General features: G+C 38.2%; 1 pseudogene across 1 annotated transcript; it reads left to right on the top strand.

The window, feature by feature from the left end:
• Nucleotides 1-1,239: 1,239 nt before the first annotated feature.
• On the top strand, nucleotides 1,240-7,014 carry LOC105524443 (annotated as a pseudogene). Its single transcript, XR_001003762.1, has 2 exons — nucleotides 1,240-2,109; nucleotides 5,007-7,014. The product of XR_001003762.1 is annotated as an axin interactor, dorsalization-associated protein pseudogene (transcript).
• The last annotated feature ends 1,523 nt before the right edge of the window (nucleotides 7,015-8,537 follow it).

The following is an 8,537-nucleotide window of genomic DNA, read 5'->3' as shown; positions in this document are numbered from 1 at the left end:
TACGCTATTATCAACTACAGTCACCATGCTATGCATTAATTTTAAGGAGAGCTTTCTGCCATATGAACTTGTCTGCTGCAATCTCTCCCTGAAGGTGAGCTATATGGAAAGCCAACTGAACAGAAACGTTCCTGCTGAGTGAGGAATTTGAAAAGGAAAGTTGGTTATTTACTTAGGTGTATGACATAACTCTAGCTTTCTCCACATAGCTACATTTGTCATATAGACATAATACTCTGGCCAGTCAGGAGGGCTCCTGCTTAAGAGTATTAGGTGGGCATTCTCAATATTTGCCTCCATGTTTTGTCTTTCTCTAAGCCCCTACTTTTATGAGCTTCCCTAATAGATGGACACAATATTTGAAGAAAGGCATATAACTTTCTTTTTTTTTAACATCAAGAACATCCCTTTTATTTATGCCTATTTAGGAAATGATTACAGTTTTAATTAACAGTAGTTTGAAATTCCTCAGCTTTTATTTTTTTTAATTTTTAAATTATTATTATTATTTTAAAAATTATACTTCTAGGGTACATGTGCACAACGTGCAGGTTTGTTACATTATTTATACATGTGCCATGTTGGTGTGCTGCACACATTAACTTGTCATTTACACTAGGTATTTCTCCTAATGCTATCCCTCCCCTCTCCTCCAACCCCACGACAGGCCCCACTGTGCCATATTCCCCACGCTGTGTCCAAGTGTTCTCATTGTTCAATTTCCACCTATGAGTGAGAACATGCGGTGTTTGGTTTTCTGTCCTTGCGATAGTTTGCTCAGAATAAAGGCATATAACTTTCAATTATTTTACAACCAAGTCTTGTAGGCCTATTCTTTTTAGGATTATTTTTTCAATTGTGTTGTTCAGCTCTCAAAAGGCAGACTTACTTCTCTCCCTTTGTGGTTTTTGGTGCGCTTTTTGATGACATGGTCAAGAATTGATAAAAATAGCTACTTCACATTACCTGGCTGTTGGTAATTATTCAATAAATGTTAGTTCATTAATTTTATTTTCCCTTGCCATGAATTTATCTTTGGCTATATCCGTACTGTACCCTCAAAGAAATAAAAGTCAAATTTTGTCTACTATCTCATGATAGTCTTCCTACTGATGTCAGTTACTACTAAAACTGCCCATTACTCTGTCAGCCTAAGAGAAGAATCTCTGAAATTTTGACAGCATGTGGAAATATTCCCACTGATTATAGGATTATGAAGATGGAGAAGAGTATTTTAAAGGAGTTTTGTAGGAGCTGCAGGAGAGGATTCAGGTATATTTATATTCATAGTATATGTGTAATGCTTTGTTCCTGCTCCTTCATTACTTTTATTAAGAAGAGACAAGGAGAGAGACATGGAAATGACTAAGGCACCAAAGGAAAGGCATTTTTTACATTTCAAAGTCACAGGTAAAAAACATTGATCATTTTCATGTGGAAACATTCTTCCAAGCTATAACTAATAATGGTCTCTCTTACTATTTCCTCCCACTTCTGCAGCTGCTAAAACACCTTTGCCACCAGCTCCAACACCCAAACCATGCCTTTGGATTTCTTCAGTTTGTAAATGGGAACATCTTCTTTTTAAAGCCTTTGTTGTATTAATTAATAATTAAGAATCCAGGGCCAAGCCTGGTGGCTCATGCCTGTAATCCCAGCACTTTGTGAGGCCAAGGCGGGCAAATCACCTGAGGTCGGGAGTTCGAGACCAGCCTGACCAACATGGAGAAATCCCGTATCAATTAAAAATATAAAATTAGACAGGCGTGGTGGAGTATGCCTGTAATCCCAGCTACTCAGGAGGCTGAGGCAGGAGAATCGCTTGAACCCGGGAGGTGGAGGTTGTGGTGAGCCGAGACTGTGCCATTGCATTCCAGCCTGGGTGACAAGAGCGAAACTCTGTCTCAAAAAACAAAAACAAACAAAAAAATCAGTGGCTGGCATAGAGGCAAGAAACTCTATGAGCAGAAGATAACTATCTTATCAGCAGGAGAGTAAGCCTCCAAAAAGAAACAAGATCTTTGAAAATGGCTGGGAGAGCTCCCAACTGAGTAGGCTTCAGCCTCCCACTGTCAATACTTAAGGTGCAAATGCCTCAGGCTGGGGGTGGTTTACACTAGGCAAGGATACAGAGAACGGAATAATTAGGATGAAATCTGCCCAGTAGGAATCGACCAAACTAGTGATATGTGGCAAACAATGACTTCAGTGGAAACTAAGAAATGAGAATCAGCAGAGGAGCAGCCACTCACACCTACAGAAATATGAAATTTTTCTTCATGCAAAGCCATTGGAGGATACTCTCTATGATGCATCATAAAATATTTTTGAATTTTAAGTCATGGTACTTTTTTGTGTTTTGAAATACACATAACTCATTTTTTTTATTTGATAAAACTTTCTGTTATTAGTACTGGGAATTTGGAAAGATAATATCAACCAATTACACTATCCTGGAAGGAACATTCTGCCAAAGTAGCAATGGGACATGTTTGGAAAACACTGATTTAAAATTATCTAGGTGATTTTATCTAGACCCCATTTTGATTAACAGAGCACAGTCTTGGTAAAATCACTTAGCAACTCTGGATCTTGAGTCCCTTTCATGAGAATTATGGAACCATACAAGAAAATCCAACTCAAAGATTCTATAACATTTTTCTTCCAGTGAATTTACTGATGAAATAAAAGGGTGTGATGGTAGGTTGGAAGAATGAGAGAGCCATTTTGTTTTCAATCCTGAGAATAAGGTTGGTGGCACCAGTAACCCAAAAATGACTTACTCATTTAAAACTTCACTCATGTTGATCCAGATCATGTTTAATGGATCCCTGAATGTCACAAAAAAGCCAGAGCAGGTTGAATTTGAATCTACTTTTCCTTCAAAGTCAGTAAGAACTGGAATACAGAGTTCTCAAACAGGAATGGATTAATAGAATAATAAATTCACCAGGTAAATGACAAAGTGAAGCACAACTTCCTAAAACAAATATTTTTTTAGGACTGAGAATTATTCCAGGATTTATAATCACCAAACTTGCCCTGAAGAACAGCAATTGTGTCTATCCTGTCACCTGAGATGACCCTAATCAAGGGGCATTTTTAGAAGAGTAAAATCTAAAGTCACAAAGCTTACTGCATGAGAAATTGAAAGAGAAGTGAAGAGAAAAAGGTATTACAAAAACAGACCTGAGTTTCAACCTTCAGATTTTTGCTATTAGTAATATCCTGCAATGCTAATACAGTGGTTGTTTGTATTTTTTTTACAGAAAGCATTCATCTACCTTATATTATTTAATCCTCACAACAGTCCTGTAAGTTATGTTCAGCAAGAGCTAACTTGTAAAGGAGGAAACTGGCTTTCAGAAATGAAAATGGCTTGTGTAAATGATGGGGAAAGCCACAGTATATAGACAGTATGCCCCTTAGTATCACATTAGTTCCAACTGCCACAGAGGTTTTAGGCTGACTTTTCATCTAGAGCAATGGTTCCCAACCTTTTTGGCACCAAGGATTACTTTTGTGGAAGACAATTTTTCTACAATCTGGGGATGTGGCAGGGGGGATGGTTTGAGGATGATTCAAGTGCATTACATTTGTTGTGTACTTTGTTTCTTCATTTCTATTATTATTACTATTATTGTTATTGTTTATATTATTATTATATATATGTAATATATAATGAAATAATTATACAACTCACCATAATATGGAATCAATGGGAGCCCTGAGCTTGTTTGCCTGGGGGTAATGGGAGACAGTGAAAGATCATCAAGCATTAGATTTTCATAAGGAACACACAACCTAGATCCCTCACATGCACAGTTCACAATAGGGTTTGCCCTCCTATGAGACTCTAATGCCACCCCTGATCTGACGGGGGGGGAGCTCAAGCGGTAATGTGAGCAATGGGGAGTGGCTATACAAACAGATGAAGCTTCACTGGATCATCTGCCACTCACCTCCTGCTGTGCAGCCTGGTTCCTAACAGCCATGGACTGGTACTGGTCCGTGGACCTGGGGTTGGGGTGTAAATGTGTGGCTCTGAATTTTTTTTCAGCAGAGAAAAACACAGATGCAATAGTTGCAAGTGCAGTGTAAAAGGCCTAGAATCCTGTCTGTTGGACCTTCCTTCCAGTCCCAAACATGTTCTTCCCACCTGGGCAACACTTGAAGTTATTCATTTGATTACATATAAATATAAAATTCTGGATTATAAACTCTGAAATGCTTATTTAATCTCCCTTCCCAACCCCGAGGCATTTCTTTTGATTCCGATGGGCAAGAAATCAGAAACCTTCCCTTTCTCTTCCCAAAAGGCATTTGTTTACATTAGGGAGATAGGGTTTCTCTTTGTCTTTCTGGAGAGGAGGGGGAGTTGTCCTGCTCCCATGTAGCCTTCAGGGCTTCAGTTTTTGAGGTTCCCTTCCCACGGTGGAAAAAAAACCCTTTGCCCATACAGGCCTGTCCCTCTATGGCAATGTGATGAGAAAGGGAAAGAACTGCAAAGCGGAACTGATTGCTTTAAGTAGTAATAATCTGCCTTTGCCTAGAAATGAATACTAAGAATACAGATATTAAAAATGTGTTACAGATATCCTAGATAATGATGCAGATGCAGATATAGATATAAAAAATAGTAATGTATATTGTGATAATACCCTTTAGTCATAGTGTGTGAACATGTGAAATGTTTGGTTATTAAACTTTCCATCATGAGTATTTGAAAGTAGAACAGTGCATAGAGAATAGCTCTAAAACCGTGATGGTTCTTCAAAGGACTTGATCCACATATACGAGTTTTTGCACTGGAAGCCAAAGCTACTTGGTTGGGTCTATAGAGAGAAGCCCTTACCACCCAAGAGAGCCTTGACAATGGGCTTGAGCGGCTCCTCGGCGGGCGGTGGTGGTGGCCGTAGTGGTTCCTCCTGGCCCTGTCAATGTGGGCACCAAGCCCAGGGAGGATGGCGCCCTAGAACCTGGCCTTACTGGGGTAGGCGTGGGAGGGGACGGGGTGGGGACCGGCCATGTCGGAGGTGACTTGGAGTCTGCTGCAGCACTGGGGTGCCAGTTTTAGGAGAGGCGCCGACTTCGACTCTTGGGGCCAACTGGTGGAGGCGATAGACGGGTATCAGATATTCACAAGACATCTACAAAAAGAGGCCGAAGCTCAACACAATAATTCTGAATTTACAGAAGAACAAAAGATAACCATAGGCAAAATTGCAACATGCTTGGAATTGCGAAGTGCAACTTTACAGTCCACACAGTCTCAAGAAGAATTTAAACCGCAGGACCCGAAGAAGCTAGAACCAATCCTAAAGAATATTCTTACATATAATAAAGAATTCCCATTTGATGTTCAGCTTGTCCCATTAAGAAGAATTTTGGTACCTGGTGAAGAAGAGAATTTGGAATTTGAAGAAGATGAAGAAGAGGGTGGTGCTGGAGCAGGGTCTCCTGATTCTTTTCCTGCTAGAGTTCCCAGTACTTTATTACCAAGGTTGCCATCGGAACCAGGAATGACATTACTCACTATCAGAATTGAGAAAATTGGTTTGATAGATGCTGGGCAGTGCATCGATCCCTATATTACAGTTAGTGTAAAGGATCTGAATGGCATAGACTTAACTCCTGTGCAAGATATTCCTGTGGCTTCAAGAAAAGAAGATACATATATTCATTTTAATGTGGACATTGAGCTCTAGAAACATGTTGAAAAATTAATCAAAGGTGCAGCTCTCTTCTTTGAACTCAACCACTACAAGCCTAAAAAAAGGTTTACCTGCACCAAGTGCTTTGCTTTCAGGGAGATGGATGAAATTAAACCTGGGTCAATTGTAATAGAACCATTTAAGAAACCCACTGACTTTGAAATAAACAAATTGCAATTATTGACCAAGAAACTACTTTATCTTCATCTACATCAACCTTTGCACAAGGAATGATCCTGACATGATGAACCTGGAACTTCTGTGAATTTTACCACTCAGTAGAAACCATCATAGCTCTGTGTAGCGTATTCACCCTTCAACGGGCAGGAAGCAAGCCGGACCCAGACCAGTAGGCCGGAGCGAGTCCAGTGCAAAGCTGAACCACAGAATTCAAAGTCCAGCACATCACTGATGTATAGGACTCCTTTGGATACAGGTTTATTGTAGATTTTGAAACATGTTTTTACTTTTCTATTAATTGTGCAATTAATAGTCTATTTTCTAATTTACCACGACTCCTACCCTGCTTCCTGGAGCAATACTGTTGTGGGTAAGACGTGCTCGTCTTCAGACTTAATACAGCAGTAAGCATGTGCTAGAGTTTACACATCTGTCCACTTTTGCTCCAATATGCTCTTTTGACTTAACTTCAAGCTTTGGGTTGATGTGGTTAAGGTTGTGTCAAACTGCTTTGAGAGGAATTGGACCAGTTCTGCTGCCTAAGAAGGTCTCTTTGGATGTTTATAGGCAGCTCCTCTGAAGTGGCCGAAATTCACCCTGATGTGATAGTTTTTCTGCTTAGAAAGTGTGCCTTGGTCAGATCAGTATCCCATATGGGAGTGTTCCCTAGGTTGTAGCTGTGATTGTTTCCAGATGACCAGATTGTTTTTCTGAAAATGAGCATATTTAATCATGTTGATTAGCTGTTCTTCTACATCACATTGTTACTCTTTCTGACAATGATTCTAGGGTTAACATTGGAACCATCTCAAAATAATTACAAAGTTTTAGATGGGTTTACAATGTCTAAACAATGTAATCTAAAAATAACTGAGTCAGATGCTAACGAGATACTGCAGGCATAACTGCTGTTTTTCTGACAACTGTGAAACCTTAAAACCTGCATACCTCTTCTTATAATGAGGTGTATGCAAAATCTGGAAAGATACTCTTTTTTTATATAGGTAGATAGGATCACCATTTATTTCCTATTTAGTTATACTGACCTTCCATCCATATGAAAATACGCAGGTAGCTTACTATAATTTGACTATTTACTTTTGACTTAATGGGGCATAAATAAAACTTTCATAGTACACATAAGGTGGATATTTGATACACAAAACATTTGTGGTGGGCTTTCTGTGGGTTAGATGTAAAGCCCACATATTTTAATATTCACTACTTTAAATGAGCAATGCATGAGGGGAATGCAGTGTCAGTACCTGGCCTATTTTTAAACTAGTATAATCTCCCTAGTCATACCATTCAATATGTTTGCTTTTTAAAATAAGTAACCACAATTAAGTAGTTTTAGCCCTTGCACTCAAGAGATCTAGTCTTTACTTTCAGTTGTCTGTTAGGTCCATTCTGTTTACTAGACAGATGTTAATAAAAACTATGCCAGCCTGAACGAATTCTCGGCCAAATTTAGTCTTGTCTCTCATCTCGATTGCATTAATTCCAAATTCTAAAATGATTCAATCCACAATAGCTCTAGGGGATGCAGAATTTGCCTTACTTTGTTCTTCACTCAGTTCCTAAGACTGCGAGTTGTCAAATCCCTAGACTGTAAGTTCTTCAAGGAGCAAGAAGTGCATTTTCTCCATGTCATGTAATTTTTCTGAGGTTCTTGGCAGCATTCTGTACCCTGTGGAGTACTCAGTACCTTTTGTTTGATGTTGCTGACAAGACCTAAAAAAAATCCCTTAAAAAAAAACCCATTGAAAGGGAGCAAAACTGATTTATTATTTTTTCTCTTTTCTCATAAACCATAAGATATGTATATCAAAGTGATAATTTATATGAAGCATCTGCTATCCTTCACATAAGTATGGTTTATATGAACTGCAAATACCTTTCATCAACATTAAAGAAGCTTAAATTGGAAAAAAAAAAAAGGAAAAATACTTAGGTTATCTACGCTATTAAAATTGCCAATCATGTTTAGGCATGGGCCACTAAATTCTAAATTTTTCTTTTGCTTCTAATAAATATGGGCAGTGTCTACAAGCGTTATTGTTCCATCCTGACTTTTTGCACAAAGTCTTGACTTGTCTACTAAGGTATCAGGATATTCAAGATATTTCTGGACAACACATTAAACTTCAGAGATCACAAGCTTGGTTAACATTGGCTTAGTATTTTATAGACCAACCAAAATTTAAAGTGCATCAACTCTTCCTATAAACAGTACCAAGTGCATGTGATGATAACATTGGAAACACACACGCACTTCCTGATGATGGGATGTTGGGTTTTGTCTCTTGTGAATGATCTGCTCATGAACAACTTTGGGGAACAACATGAAAACATTTTGAATATTATGAAGAAACACTAGGAAGACAATATAAAATCTTTATAAGATTTTTTTTTCTTAACTTGAAGGCAGCAGTTAGTAGAAAAAGAACACTTTAAGAACATTACCAAATAAATTGATAATTACAGAAAAGTACATTATGGAGCAAGCCTCTCAAACCAAAAATCTGTTGAATAAAAATTATTGAATATTTTGATTTGAAATTAATGTGATTTGAGATGTTCCATGCTAGTCAATATTTTTAAAAACTGAAATTATCTTGAGTTGAATTTAATTTTCCTTTG

The sequence above is a fragment of the Colobus angolensis genome, unplaced genomic scaffold, assembly GCF_000951035.1.
Source record: "Colobus angolensis palliatus isolate OR3802 unplaced genomic scaffold, Cang.pa_1.0 Scaffold5, whole genome shotgun sequence".
Taxonomy (NCBI): domain Eukaryota; kingdom Metazoa; phylum Chordata; class Mammalia; order Primates; family Cercopithecidae; genus Colobus; species Colobus angolensis.
The sequence above is the reverse complement of the archived record's forward strand: the minus strand, read 5'-3'. Positions and strand labels throughout refer to the sequence as shown.